Raw genomic sequence first — 15,696 nt, forward strand, 5'->3', positions numbered from 1 at the left:
AAGATTCTGCAAAGCAGCCTTCTTTTCCTAGTTGGGTGAGAAAAAAAAGTATTTTGAGTACTTTGAGTCATTTTAGTTCATTACTACTCACAAGACTACCTATACATGACATGTTCTGCAAATACTTGATGGTCAGATGCATGCTTGTATTTTGAGATAGACATCTAAAACACTCTGCTATTCACCTAAAATGTAAAAAAAAATTGTATCACAAATGTTCTGGTTTATTTGCTGTCCTGCTTTTGTTGTGTTACAGAACAAAAGTGTTGCGGAACAGCTAATAAAGTGGAATAAGGTGTGGATGGTCCAATATAAATCCATAACTAATGCACTATTTTTGCATCAATGACATGCCTCAGAATACACCCTGGGGGGAAAAACAATCCTGAGGGGCCCTTAACTTTAGAGGGAGAGGGGAAAAGGATTACCATTTTTGCCACCAACCCCACATCATATTATACAGCCACAAGAGTGGCTGTATACTATAGTCAGCATGGATTGTTCACATTCTGCAATGTTAAATTTACAAATTCATGGAGGACAGGGCTATCAATGGCTACTAGCCATGATGGTTGTGCTCTGCCACCCTAGTCAGAGGCAGCATGCTTCTGAAAACCAGTTGCTGGAAGCCTCAGGAGGGGAGAGTGTTCTTGCACTCGGGTCCTGCTTGCGGGCTTCCCCCAGGCACCTGGTTGGCCACTGTGAGAACAGGATGCTGGACTAGATGGGCCACTGGCCTGATCCAGCAGGCTCTTCTTATGTTCTTATGTTAAATTGAAAATACCCCCATGCCTTTCTGATGCTTCCCATAAACGCATTTCAAAACAAAACCGTACAAAACTTATAATCCTGAACTCAGAAGCGCTTGCTTAACAACCCTCTAAATGTTCATGGTGATATACAAAACAGAGAGAATTGAGAGTTCAAAGTGTAAAAAGAGAGAGAGAAAACCCAGACCTCTTTTGGACTTTTTTCTGTCAGAGTTCTCATAATTAGTTGAAATTAATTAAAAATCAGCCATCTTCACAGAGTACCTGTAATCCTATTACTGACTTTGCCCCATACCCTGACCTTCATCTTCTGCAGTTTAAAAGATAAAAAAATACCTGGCTGATTTTTAATTAATTTAAGAAATTTAACATTGAACTCAATGATAAGGCCGGGCATGCTCAGTAAGAACCAACTGCCAGTGTTCTAAAAGCCAGACTCACAGCTGCTGGGCTTGGCTAATCAGGGGGCCACACCCACACCAGACCTTTATTTTACTTTAGACAGTCATGGCTTCCCCCAAAGAATCCTGGGAAGTGAAGTTTGTGAAGGGTGCTGAGAGAAGACTCCTATTCCCCTGACAGAGCTCCAGTGGCCAGAAAGGGGCTTCCCCTCTGCCCAGTGCCCAACCAACCAATCTCTTCCCCTCCCCCTCCCCTCCCTCCCTCCCTCCCTCTCCCATTCCTGCCCTCCTCCCCCCTCCCTGCTCCTTCCGCAGGTCAGTTTAACCTATCCTAAGCATGATTGCACAGGAGTAAATCCCACTGAACTCAAAAAGCATGCAAATGATCAAACCTGCCCTTCTCTCCTCCTTCCACCTATCCCCTCCCTCTTGCCCTTCCCTCCCCCTTTCTTCACCCCTCCCTCCCCATCCCTTTCCAATCCCCTCCTTCCCCTCCCCTCCGCCCTCCCTGCCCCTCTCCTCCATGGTTAGTTTTGCCTGTCCTAAGCATGATTGCACAGGAGTAAATCCCATTAAAGTCAATAAGCATGCAAATTATCAAACCTGCCTTCCTCCTGCCCATCACCTCCCTTTTGCCCCTTCCCTCCCTCTTCCTTCACCCCTTCCCCTCCCCTTCCAATCATCTAATTCCCCCTCCCCCTCCTTCTGCTCCCCTCTCCCCCCTTCCTCCTTCTCTCTACTCTCTCCTCCACCATGGTCAGTTTTACCTATCCTAGCCATGATTGCACAAGAGTAAATCCCTCTGAACTCAATAAGCATGCAAATGATCAGACCTTTCCCCTGCCTTTCCACTCCTTCCTCTCTCCTCTCCCTTCCACCTCTCTTCTTCCTCTCCTCCCCTCTTCCTTCTTCCTCCTTCCCTGCCCACTCTAGGCCTCCCTCCCCATGGTCAGTTTCACCCATGATTGCATGGGAGTAAATCCCACTGAACTCAACAAACATGCAAATGATTGAACCTGCCCTCCTCCCCTCCCCATCCCCTGTGGTCAGTTTCAGCTAAGCATGAGCATAACCTCTAGTTTGAAACACAAAAGGCTGTCTTCACCATCATATGACATTGACCAGTAAAAAGGCTTTGAAATTAATAAAAATAAATTTGACACAGATTTCTAGAATGAATAATGAGAGAAATATAATTTTCTCGGTTAGATTCTCTGTAGAAACAGTAGTAACACAGAAAAGAAGCAAAGTAAAAACACCAACTAACATACAAAAATGTAATTCTCCATCTTTGGAAATGGCAGGTGTTGCCACACCTCACCATATGCTCAGAGGCACATGTTACCAAATTCTTCCAAGCTACACAGCAAGTGGATTGGACTGTGAAAGACCAACCCAAATTGTGTTTACATTTTGACAGATTTGTAGGGCAGTACAATATCTCAGAGAGGAGGTCAGGATTCCTGCTCCCCTGATGCATTCACTATAGCTGCCCAGTTTCCCTGCTTTTTAAAGTTTGATAAAAATATCTGTTGGCAACAAGAACGTCCTTAAACCACAAGGTTTTTTGCCTATTAGTGAATCTAGTTTCATCTTGAGAAAAGTCTTTGATCCTGTTTTCTGGAAAGTAGGGAAATGTATACTTAGGCTAAATTCATGGTTGTTTATGTGATTTTGCTCCTAGTGGAAATGGTTTAAAATCTAGTCTTAATGATGGGCCATTTTGCATTCCTTAGAGGAGAAAGTGCTCTGCATTTCCAGGTGATAATCAGATAAAGAATGTTACGAAGTCTTGGTATAATGGATTTTGTTTCCTCTGCAACCTGCAATATTGACAGGGTGCTTTCTGTTTGTCAAGCTGGTATTGGGCCACCTTGAGTTTCATGGCAAATATTTATTTTGTAATTACTGCCACTTGGCTCATGGGAATGTATGCTTTATTGGAGGTGTTTTGCTGATCATCGTTTTCAATTGGGAACTAATTGGAGTTAGATGGCTTTTTTCATTGTGGCATAACTAAGAGGAATCAACTGGTTTTATTGTTTGGTAGCACTCATATTTACTTTCCCTTTTAAAAACCTTATCTTGCCAAACGAGGAATTTCAAAACCTGTGAAAGTGGGTACCACCCAAGAGAGAGAGAGAGAGAGGGAGAAAAGGAGTGTGAGGAAGCATGCTGGGGGAGGGGGTTGGAATTCCTTTGACAAGTCTCAGCTTCTGCAGCCATCCTCTCCACCAGTTTTTGTCATTAGAACATATTTTGCAAAGAAAGCATGTTACTACTAGAACATCACTAAATTTTCATACTTTATATTGGATGTGCAGTATAGACAGGGAAGGCCGCACAACACACAATATGGAAGTTTCTGTGCTTTCACATACTAGAAAAAGATGAAGAGCCATCATTTTAATGAGCCCAAGATATATAGCCCTGTTCTAGCTTTATGCGTGTGAAAGCAGGCTCCCATTCACATGGCCGTGCAGATGGATGCAGTGTGTACTATTCTTCAGCCTAATCAAGGAGCCAGGGCTACATCTGTCAGCCCAGTAAAAGAAAATGAAATTCCACCAAGCAGCTATTTGGGAATGGACAAGGGGATGGATTAAATCACACACACTCCCTCTTGGCTGCTGAATGCATGCTCTGTTGGACTGCCCCCAACTGGACCAGAGGCTATGGGTGGAACTAGAGATGGATAATAGACCCCCTCAGTCCAAGAGTTGATGGTGGAATTAGAGAAGTGCCATTGTCTGCATTGTCCAAAGTGTACGCACCCATCCCACTATCATCTGTGGATGAACAGGTTTTGCAGGATTTTGTTATGCTTCAGAAACCTGTTAAACCTGTTTGACCAGAAATGACATTGGGACAAAAGGAAGTAGTGTATACTTCTGAAGGAAATGATGGCTGGATCATACCACACTGTCAACTCAAACAATTTCTTAACTCATTGTTAAGACATTATTAAAAATGGATGGAATTGGACTGGCCTTTCATTGAGTTGTTTTCCCATTGGAACTTGGTGTTATTTCATGTTTTCTAGTTACATCAGTGGCATCTTAGACCACTGCTTTCAAGTCAGCCAAAGGTCATCATCAGCTGAGAAGGTTGAGGCCACAGTTGACCACCCCTGATAGATATAGTATTCTCTGTAATTTCACATTTCAAATTGACTTTAATATCGGCATTTCTTCTTATATACTACTGTGTAACATACTTTTCATTGCTGTGAATTAGATACATTAGGGGAGTGAGGAAAGAACTTTTTGCTTCTTACTAGGGATGGCAAGATCTGTCAGTTCCTGTTCCCTCAGTTTCTCATTTTTCCAATCTTAAATTCAGTCCTCCACATTTCTGCAGCAATTTGCCATTTTTGTAATTGTTTGGTTCTGGAACTGCATTGCAAAATTCAAATAAGTGTGAATTTCAAAGGATGGCTGTGTTTCGGTTCTCATATTATTTTGAAAAGTGAGAACCTAATAGATTCAGCTCCAAAGGCGAACTGAATTGAAATCCTAGCCCATCCCTACTTCTTCTGATACAAGATGTTAACAAGATGTTAATCCTAACTGTAGAAATCCAGCATAACTGAAGAAGGCATAAATTATGCCTTCTTAAGTTACCCCTACTCCAAATGTTGTTCAGGAGGAATTTGACTCACACCACCCTTTTTGCTAGCTAAGTTCTGCCTGGTTGCTACTTGTTAGGTCATGTGACTGAGTTGAAAGAGTTTGGAATTGGTGTAAGTCTCTCCTTACCTCGTTCTGTCCCTACCACAACCTCAGAACACCCCTTTTTGGAGACTTACACTGGCATAAGCCCCACCAGCTGAGCCTTAGATAAGCTAGGGTGACAGACCTACACCAGCATAACTCTGGCTCACCTGGGTTTGAGAGATTTATGCCAGTATAGTGCTGGCTTAGCCAGGAAAGGCCAAGGTCTGCCAATCCAAAAACACTCATCCTGACAAATCTTGGATTTGGATTGCAATGTTAGGGTCTGAATGCCTACAAATGGCATTGTTAGGCAATACATTGGTTCCAGAACTGCTGAAAGGGAAAACTCCCTGGAAAGAAACCACCAGACTATAGTTACCAGAGTCAGGCACCATCTGCACTAGATATTTAAAGCAGTATTGTATCACTTTAAGCAGTCCTGGTTTCCCCCAAAGAAACCTGGGAACTGTAGTTTGTTAAGGGTGCTGAGAATTGTTAGAGAGATCCCTATTCCCCTCACAGAGTTACAGTTCCCCAAGTTCTCTGGGAAGAGGGATTGATTGTTAAACCACTCTGAGAACTGTAGCTCTGTGAGGGAAGTAGGGGGCCTCCTAACAACTCTCATCACTCTTAACAAACCAGAGATCTCAGGCTTCTTTGGGGGAAGCTGTGACTGTTTAAAGTGGTATGATACTGCTTTAAATATATAGTGTAGGGATGGAACAATCAGCCAGTTTTGGTTTTCTCAGTTTCTCATTTTTCCAATCTTAAATTCAGTTCTTCACATTTCTGCAGCAATTTGCATTTTTTTCTTTTAAAAAACTCTCATGAAAATTCTCCAGCATTTAACTGTGAATGTCTCCTAATACAACACATTTTTGTAGGCAGTTTTGACTAATGTACACACTTTTGGAAGCAATTTCTCATCAAATAATGCATTTTTGTTTGTTATTTTCACTCATATTCATCTTTACACTTTCCCCTAATATATGCATTTTTGTAAACATTGGTTGGTTGGAGAACTGCATTGCAAAATTGGGATACATGCGAATTTTGAACGATGGCTTTATTTTGGTTCTCATATTGTTTCAGAAAGTATGATTTTCATAGATTCTGCTTGAAATGTGAACTGAATTGAACTTCTTTGCCATCTCCACTGTAGCGCAGATGGGTCCTCAGTTCCCTTTGCAGTAGCTTTTCACCTGCCTTCCAAATCCCTGTTTTAAAAAGTCTAGGAAACTCTAGTGAGCTGGGTATATATCTCTGGACAATGCTTAAAGTCCAACAAGTAACAAGCAAAGCAGTAATAATTTTTAAATCAAAGAAGAGTAAAGAATCAATGCATTCTAAAAAATTCCCATTTTTTTTTATTAAATAGTAGTAGAAAGTAGTAGTTTGTTTACCATGGCTATGGCTATGAATGAGGATTTCTTTTTATTTTGAGGGGCGCTGTGTGAGTGGCTTGTGCTTTTAGCTTTGTATCACTTTCTGTCAATAAACTTCAGTCCTATTTCAATCCATGGAGGGGTTAACAAGTGATATGTTGTAAAATAGAGCTCATATCCAAGCACAAAGGTGAAATTTGTTATGCTTGCTATGTGCGATAACACTTCTTGCTGCAGGTGTGACACTGAGAGAGCAGCATGGAACAATCTGCAGGTACACACAGCTTTGTGTGGGTTGGTTACTAGTGAGATGCAGTGACACAGTTCAAAAAGCATTATTGTTCAGTGGACCAAATCCAGATGTTCTCTGCTGCATCAATTAAGAAAGGCAAATCAATTCTCTTCTTTGTGGAAGGTTTAAGCAATATTTGTGCACCAAGTCCTGTGCCACAGTAACCACTTAACAGATTGTGTGGGTGGACCCAGTATCACTGCGGAAGATCTGATCTATGAACCCAGCACACTTGTGCTAACTCTGCCAAGACAAAAATCCTAAAAAAAAAATTATGACCATTTGCTGGGGGGAGGGCAAAATAAGTTTAGATTAAGTAAGGTACGTGGCAACCCTCTCCCAAAAAATCATGGAGGGGAGAGATTTCTCCAAAATTTGGAGGAGGGGGTTGCCATTTGCAGAGCTTGGAAAAGTTACTTTTTTGAACTACATCTCCCATCAGCTCCAGCCAGTGCCATGCTTACTGGGGCTGATGGGAGTTGTAGTTCAAAAAAGTAACTTTTCCAAGCTCTGCATTTACCTAACCTGACCTAATCTAACTTTACAAAGATTTTCTTCTTTCTTGTTTTTTAAACATTAAAACAAGTGCTGAACTGCACACAGCAGCACAAGGCTCTCTTTGCATCTTCTTGTCAGCCATACTTCCTGGAATGCTGTGTTGTTCCCAGGGCATTATGGGAAGTGCAGGCAGAAAACGGTGCAAGCTGGTAAGGCCAGGTAAAGTAAGTGGTAACTCTTTTCTGAAAATTTCAGAGGAATCTCTCCCCACCCTAAGAAAGCAACTAAAAATTGGGCCCCATTTTCACAAGTGAAGACTGTTTTTAAAACATGGAGGAGGGGAAATTTTGTCTCAGCCTTCTGTGAAACAGCTTTTCTTGGACTTTATCCTCTCAGACAACAAGCAGGGGAATTGCATGCATGAATGCTACCGTTTGAAGACTCTCTGTAACAGAACATGAGCACAGCAGGAAAAATGGTAGCCTAGAACCCTTTATCTCCAGCATGCGAATTTTCAGTGAGCAAAGCATTTTTTCATGGAAAAGCATTTAAATATATTATTATTTTGCAAGTAATCTGAAGTGTCAAAGCCACAGAAAATGACACTATGTGATTTTGCTACTTGTGTTGGTTGGCCATTTTTCAAGGGGCAGTGAGAGTGGCAGCTGATAGCTCCATGTCAGTGGGGCAGTGGAACCCACTTCAGGTTTTAGTCTGAACTTTCAAGGAGCTTGGACATGGAGCCACCAGCTGCCACTGCTATCACTGCTTCCCTCGGAAAAACTGTAACATATGGTACAGTCTTTAGTTTCTGCTTGCACTGTCCCTTTTCCTGTCACCGTAGTTAACTGGGATTCAAACCCACACTCTACCATTACAATTTCTAGATGGTCTTTTCCTCACCAATTAGCTTCATGCTGGCATGAGCTTTATGGTTTCAAGCTGGCTACAATAATGAGCGAGCTGCTGCGTAAAGCAGGGGTGGAAAAATAAGTGTTTTGCTCAAGGGTCCACAAATGCACTCACCAGCTTGTCACTGACTTTTTTTACATTAGCAAGAGCATGGAATCAAAAAGTGGAATGCGAGGGGGGCAGCTATGATGCAAGTTGGGCTGGGGGGAGGGGAAGGATCTACACCACTAGTGAGTCCAAGTTAGGAGAGCATCATTCAGATAGGAGGTGATTTCTTGGCTACAAGTCAAATGGATTCTGTTAAGTGGGGTTCAGCAGAAGGTTCTTTTGTATTAATGTGGGTCCATCATTATACAGCCATGAGAGTGGCTGTATACTATAGCCAGCATGGATTTTTCACATTCTGCAATGTTACATTGAAAATACCCCCCATGCCATTCTGATGCTTCCCATAAGCTCATTTCAAAACAAAACCTTACAAAACGTATAGTCCTCAACTCAGAAACACTTGCTTAACAACACACTCAATTTTCATGGTGATACACAAAACAGTCAGAGAGAATAGAGAGTTCAAAGTCTAAAAAGAGCGGAAAAAGCCCAAAGCCCTTTTGGACTTTTTTCTGTCAGAGTTCTCATAATCTGTTGAAATTCATTAAAAATCAGCCATCTTCACAGAGTACCTGTAATCCTGTTAATGACCTTGCCCCATACTCTGACCTTCATCTTCTGCAGTTTAAAAGTTAAAAAGAATCCTGGCTGTTTTTTAATTAATTTAAGAAATTTTACAGTGAACTGAATGATAACGTCGGGCATGCTCAGTAAGAACCAACTGTCAGTGTTCTAAAAACCAGACTCACAGCTGCTTGGCTTGCCTAATCAGGGGGCCACACCCATACCAGACTTTGATTTCAGTGAGACAGTCATGGCTTCCCTCAAAGAATCCCGGGAAGTGTAGTTTGTGAAGGGTGCTGAGAGGAGACTCCTATTCCACTGACAGAGCTCCAGTGGCCAGACTGGTTTAACAGTCAGCCACTCTCATTGAAGGTCTGTGAGGGGAGCAGGGCATCTCCTAGCAACTCTCAGCACCCTTCACTAACTACACTTCCCAGGATTCTATGAGAGAAGCCATGACTGTCCAAAGTGAAATAAAGGCCTGGTGTGGATTGTGATGTTCCTATATTAATGTATATATGGTAAGTGTTGGTTGTTTAGAAGATACATGGTAAGTGGAGTGAAAGAGGAGGGGGAGTGAATGGGCAGTAGAATGCTAGATGATTGGCTGAGTGTTTAAAATGGCTGAACGTATAAAAGGAAGAGGGAGAGTGGAATCTAGGTGGTGGATGATGTGAACTGAGTGGGTTGCTTGGTGGGGTTTAGAGAGTTGTTTGCCAGGAGAGAGTGGAGAAGGAGGGGGGTGGAGTTCGGATTAGTATTGAGTAAAACCATATGCTTATGTGCCTTAAGAAGAAATCTTGTTAATCTTGTTAGCTATGTTATCTTTAATAAATACTTAATTTGGTTTACCAAAGGCCTGATCCTTGGCTGGGGTTTCACAGACCAGAAGGGAGGGTAAGGTAATGACCAAGGCTGAAGGGAAACTGTAACAAATGGTGGCAGCGGTGAAGAGAATAACAATACCAGTATTCAGAGTCTCTGGGAATACTAGTATTAGGACGTGACTGGTGGTTGCCTAGCAGGGGGATCTGTTGAGATCTGTGCTAGAGCGGGGAGAGAAACCATATAAAAGGACAGTCCGGACTGGTGGAGTCCCTGGTGGTGCCTAGAGACAGGCAGTAACCACGAGCAGGTAGGAACCTGACAGGGAGAGCCAGGAAAGGCTGTCACAGGTGGTGGCAGTAGCGGTGGGATACGAACAACAGAGAATCCAGATATGAACACAGGAGAATACGTCACAGGTGTTGGCTGTAGCAGTGAGATACGAATACTAGAGAATCCCTACCAGTGGTGTGGCAAACAGAAATAACAAAACAAGATTACTTGTGAGAGTGACTGGCAAAGAGTGTGTGGCAAAGAGTGAGTGACCATGGCTGAATATATAAAAATGAAAAGAGAGGAGCTGGTGGAGAAGTGCATAACATTCAATTTACCTCACGAGGGTAAAGGGGTAGATGAATTGAGGGTAGCACTTATAGGATTTGCAACTGCCCAGCAAAAACAACCTGTCAGGGAAGAGACCCCAGAAGGATATTTAAGCAATCCCGCTTATATAGAGTACTTGAGAGAGAAGTTAAGATGGGAGGCTGAGGAAAAAGACAAGCAGAGGGAGTTGGAAGCTGAGAGATTGAGGAGGGAGGCTGATGAGAAAGAAAAGCAGCGGGTCTTTGAGGCTGAGGAAAAAGATAAACAGCGGGAGTTGGAAATTGAGAGAATGAGATTGGGGTTTGAGGAGAGGGAGAAGCAATGAGCATTGGATGCTGAATTACAAGTAGAAAAGTTAAAATTTGATAGAGAGAAATTTCACTCTGAGGAGACAAGGAAAGACAGAGATGGAGCAAAAATAAAAATTACTCCAAAGGACTTTGCTGTCTATGAGCCTGGTCAAGATCCTCAAATTTACCTCAGCACCTTTGAAAAAGCAGCTCAGTTGTGGGGGCTACCTGAAGATAAATACATGCAGTATTTATCAAACCTGATTAAAGGGGAATTGGCTGAGGTATACCAATATTTCCCCTCAGACAGGCCCGTCACCTATGCTGAATTCAAAGAAGCAGTGTTTAAAAGATTCAGACTGGGACCTGATTATTTTAGAAAGCTTTTCAGAAACTGCCAGATACAGACAGGGAGGTATTTCGTGGAGCTGGGGGCAAAACTGATGGACATATTTGGGAAATGGCTGACAAGTGCAAAAGCTCAGTCTGTGGAGGGGGTGAAAAACCTCATGATATTGGATCAATTATACCATCAGTTACCACCAGAAATAAGGCTCCTGGTCAAAGACCATTCCCCTACATCAGTGCAGGAGGCCGCAGAGATGGCGGATCACTTCGCCTCCAACAGAACTGGCTGGGTGGGGAAAACATCAAGAGATTTTAAACCCAGACCATATAACGCTGGCAGAAGGGATGTGGTACCACAGAGAGTGAGTCCTCCAGTAAAATCTGAAGGGCACAGGACACCCCAGAGTGGATCTGTGTACCCTAAAAGTGAGGAGAAATTAGGTACAAATGTGGTAGACCGGGGCACCTACGTTTTCAATGTGAGGTTGCCAACCCCATTAGTAATCCTGCTCAGACAAGGGCAGTGAAAACAGAGCCCAAGGCTTTAGAAACAGCGAAAAAGGTTCAGTTCTGCCAGATAAACTGGACAGAAGTAACAGACCTTGATTCAAGTCTGAGAGAGGAAGTGAGTGTACAAGGGGCAAATTATTGGGCATTGCTTGATACTGGTGCCGCTCAGACATTACTGAGGCCAGATTTAATAAAATCTGAGGTGATATTACCTCAGGAAACTGTGACTGTCCAAGGAGTGAGGGGTCAACCAGAAAGTTTGCCTGTGGCCCTGGTGGAAATGACTTGGAGAGGCCAAGAGGGCCGATATAAAGTAGGCATTAATGCCCAGCAACAAGAACCAGTAATACTGGGAAGAGATGTAATGGGAGCTCAATGAAAGATATATGTAGTGACCAGACAGCAAATTGGCAGAGAAAAACAAGCCATATTAAGGGGGGCTGAAACAAACAGGGTGGAATCTGTTAACCAGCCTCAGGTCACCATAGCAACCACTAGCAGGCCTGCTGAAGGAGACAAACTGTATCAAGTGGTCTCTGATAATAAAGAAGCAGATCAATTCAGGGAAGAGCTGCATAAAGATATAAGTTTGAAACAGATAAAGGAACAAGCTCTGACCCAACAGATTCCTTTCACTGACAAACTGAGGAATCAAGTTGTGTGTGAAAATGGGATTTTATATAGACTGTGGATGCCTGCTGAAAGAATGAATGTGAACCAGTGAAGCAATTGATAGTACCTAGCAAATACAGAACCAGATTGCTAGAGGTAGCCCACGATGTCCCATGTGCAGGACATCTGGGAATAAAAAAGACCAAGAGGAGATTGGCGGCACACTATTATTGGCCAAACATCTCCAAAGATGTAAAACAACATTGTCTATCTTGTGGAATATGCCAAAAGGTGGGAAAAAGTGGAGTAAAGACTAAGGCACCCTTAAAGGCCCTTCCTATAATTGGACAACCCTTTTATAGAGTGGGAATAGATTTGGTGGGCCCTTTTTCCAAACCCACAAGGCATGGCAAGAAATATCTATTGGTAGTCGTGGATTTTGCCACCAGGTACCCAGACGCAGAAGCACTAAGATCTGTAGAAGCCCCTGTGGTGGCAGAGGCTTTATTAAAAATCTTTATGAGGCTGGGTTTCCCTCATGAAGTGCTGACGGATCAAGGCAGTGTATTCATGGGAGAAGTGATGCAATGTATGTGGAAATGTTGTGGTCTAAAACATCTAAAGACCACTACTTACCATCCCGCCACTAATGGGTTAACAGAGAGATTCAATGGCGTTTTGAAGGGCATGATAAGAAGCTATGTTCAAGATCACCCACAAGACTGGGATGAACGGTTGGGATGCTTCTTATTTGCATATAGAGAAGTCCCTCAAGAGTCAACAGGCTTCTCACCCTTTGAACTCATGTTCACTGGAAAAGTGAGGGGACCTTTGGAACTATTAAAAAGTTCATGGGAAGGAACCCTGGGAGAGTACAAAACATCTGTAGTAGATTTTGTATTGGAATTCCGCAATAAATTAACATCAATGATGGAAGTGGTGAAAGAGAATCTCAGTCAAGCTCAGCAGAAGCAAAGTTACTGGTATGACAGAACAGCCAGGGAACGTGTGTATGATGTGGGAGATATGGTTATGGCGTTCATACCCAGGAAACATGACAAATTACAGGCTAACTGGGAACAACCATATACCATCAGAGAAAGGCTTGACACAGTGACGTATGTAATCACCACAGACCAATTAAACAAAAGCAAAGTGGTTCATGTAAATATGTTGAAGCCTTACCATACCAGGGATGCACAGGTGTTGCAAGTTACCTTATTCCCTGAGGGAAGTGGGCCTGAACTTCCAGATTTGGTACAGGAAAGCAAAGACAAAGGAGGGGTAGATCAAGTGGAATGGTCAGAGGAGGTGAAGGAGGAAGTAAAAGAAGAGATTCTGAGAGTTTTGAAAACCTATAGGAATCTCTTTAGCAACAAACCTGGCCGAACCAGTATAGTTATACATTCCATTGATACTGGAGATCATGCCCCAATCAGATCTGTTCCGTACCGTGTGACTGGGAAAGTTTTGAATGAGATCAAAAGGGAGGTGGAAGATATGCTGGAATTAGGAGTGATCAGGGAATCCATCAGTCCCTGGGCCTCAAGTATTGTCCTGGTTCTGAAAAAAGATGGAACAACAAGGTTTTGCATTGATTATCGGCTAATCAATAAAATTACTGTCCCAGATGCGTATCCTATGCCCAGGGTAGACGCAATGTTAGAGTTATTGGGGGCAGCAACCATTATCTCTACGTTAGACCTCTGTAAAGGATTTTGGCAAATGGAACTAGACGAGCAATCCAGAGCCAAAACTGCCTTCAGTACACCAGATGGGTTATATGAGTTTGTGACTTTACCCATGGGACTAAGGAACTCACCAAGTTCATTTCAGAGGCTAATCAATACTGTGTTGCGAGGCATGTCAGATTTTGCAGTGGCCTATATCGATGACGTGGCCATTTTTAGCAAATCGGTGCCTGAGCATGTCCAACACCTGACAACAGTATTGGAGGCCTTAAGAAAAGCAGGCCTCACAATAAAAGCTAAGAAATGCCAGTTTGGACTAAAGGAAGTAATCTATTTAGGACATAAGGTGGGGAGTGGGAAAATCACCCCCTTATGGAGCAAGGTGGAGGCAATACAAGCGTGGCCAATCCCCTTAACCAAAAAACATGTAAGGGCATTTCTGGGTGTGGCTGGATTTTATAGGAAGTTTGTGAGAAATTTTGGGGAAATAGCAACCCCCTTGCATGAATTAACAAAGAAGAAGTGTTCTGAGCGTGTGGTATGGACGGATGAATGTCAGAAGGCTTTTGATCTACTGAAGCAAGCCTTGTGCCAAGGACCCATATTAATAGCACCAGACTATGAGAAACCATTCATCGTGGCTACAGATGCGTCGGACCTGGCGCTGGGAGTCGTCTTGCTACAGGAGAGAGAAGGCACCAGACATCCAGTGGCGTACCTGAGTCGCAAGCTGACGCCAAGGGAGAAAAACTATTCGTCGGTCCAGAAGGAGTGCCTAGCGGTCGTGTGGGGACTGAACAAGTTGCGCCCATACGTGTGGGGACGAAGATTCACAGTGACTATGGATCATCGGGCCTTGTTATGGTTGCAGACTATGAAAAACCATAACACTATGCTGCAGAGGTGGTCCTGGGCCCTACAGGACTATCAAGTGGACTTCCAGTTCATAAAAGGCAAGGACAATGTACTGGCCAATGGACTTTCCAGGCAAATGGCTGCGACTGCAGTGACGTGACCAGACGGAGGAACAAAGAAAGACATTTTCCCCATAGAGCCTTTTATTTGTTAACGCGACGTATAAATCCTGGAACAGGAATAATACTCTGCCATTGTTTTAAGGGGGGGGGAAATGTGATGTTCCTATATTAATGTATATATGGTAAGTGTTGGTTGTTTAGAAGATACATGGTAAGTGGAGTGAAAGAGGAGGGGGAGTGAATGGGCAGTAGAATGCTAGATGATTGGCTGAGTGTTTAAAATGGCTGAACGTATAAAAGGAAGAGGGAGAGTGGAATCTAGGTGGTGGATGATGTGAACTGAGTGGGTTGCTTGGTGGGGTTCAGAGAGTTGTTTGCCAGGAGAGAGTGGAGAAGGAGGGGGTGGAGTTCGGATTAGTATTGAGTAAAACCATATGCTTATGTGCCTTAAGAAGAAATCTTGTTAATCTTGTTAGCTTTGTTATCTTTAATAAATACTTAATTTGGTTTACCAAAGGCCTGATCCTTGGCTGGGGTTTCACAGACCAGAAGGGAGGGTAAGGTAATGACCAAGGCTGAAGGGAAACTGTAACAAATGGTGGCAGCGGTGAAGAGAATAACAATACCAGTATTCAGAGTCTCTGGGAATACTAGTATTAGGACGTGACTGGTGGTTGCCTAGCAGGGGGATCTGTTGAGATCTGTGCTAGAGCGGGGAGAGAAACCATATAAAAGGACAGTCCGGACTGGTGGAGTCCCTGGTGGTGCCTAGAGACAGGCAGTAACCACGAGCAGGTAGGAACCTGACTGGGAGAGCCAGGGAAGGGCGTCACATGGATATCTCCAGGGGCAGCTGTAGTTTAAATTTGTGTGGGAGGCTACATGTGCCTGCTGTAGAATAAAAAGGTGGGAGAAATGCTGAAAAGCAATGATACTGTTCACAATGTTTTTCTTTTGGATAGGAAAGGGGCTTCCCTTCTGCCCAGTGCCCACCCACCCAATCTCCTCCCCTCCCCCTCCTGTCCACCAGGTCAGTGTTGGACTATGACCTGGGAGACCAGGGTTCAAATCCCCACACAGCCATGAAGCTCCTTGGGTGGCCTTGGGCCAGCCTCAGAGAAAGGCAATGGTAAAACCACCTCTGAATACCATCTACCATGAAAACCCTATTCAATGGGTCACCATAGGTCCAGT

Source organism: Rhineura floridana, chromosome 7, assembly GCF_030035675.1.
Source record: "Rhineura floridana isolate rRhiFlo1 chromosome 7, rRhiFlo1.hap2, whole genome shotgun sequence".
NCBI classification, from domain to species: domain Eukaryota; kingdom Metazoa; phylum Chordata; class Lepidosauria; order Squamata; family Rhineuridae; genus Rhineura; species Rhineura floridana.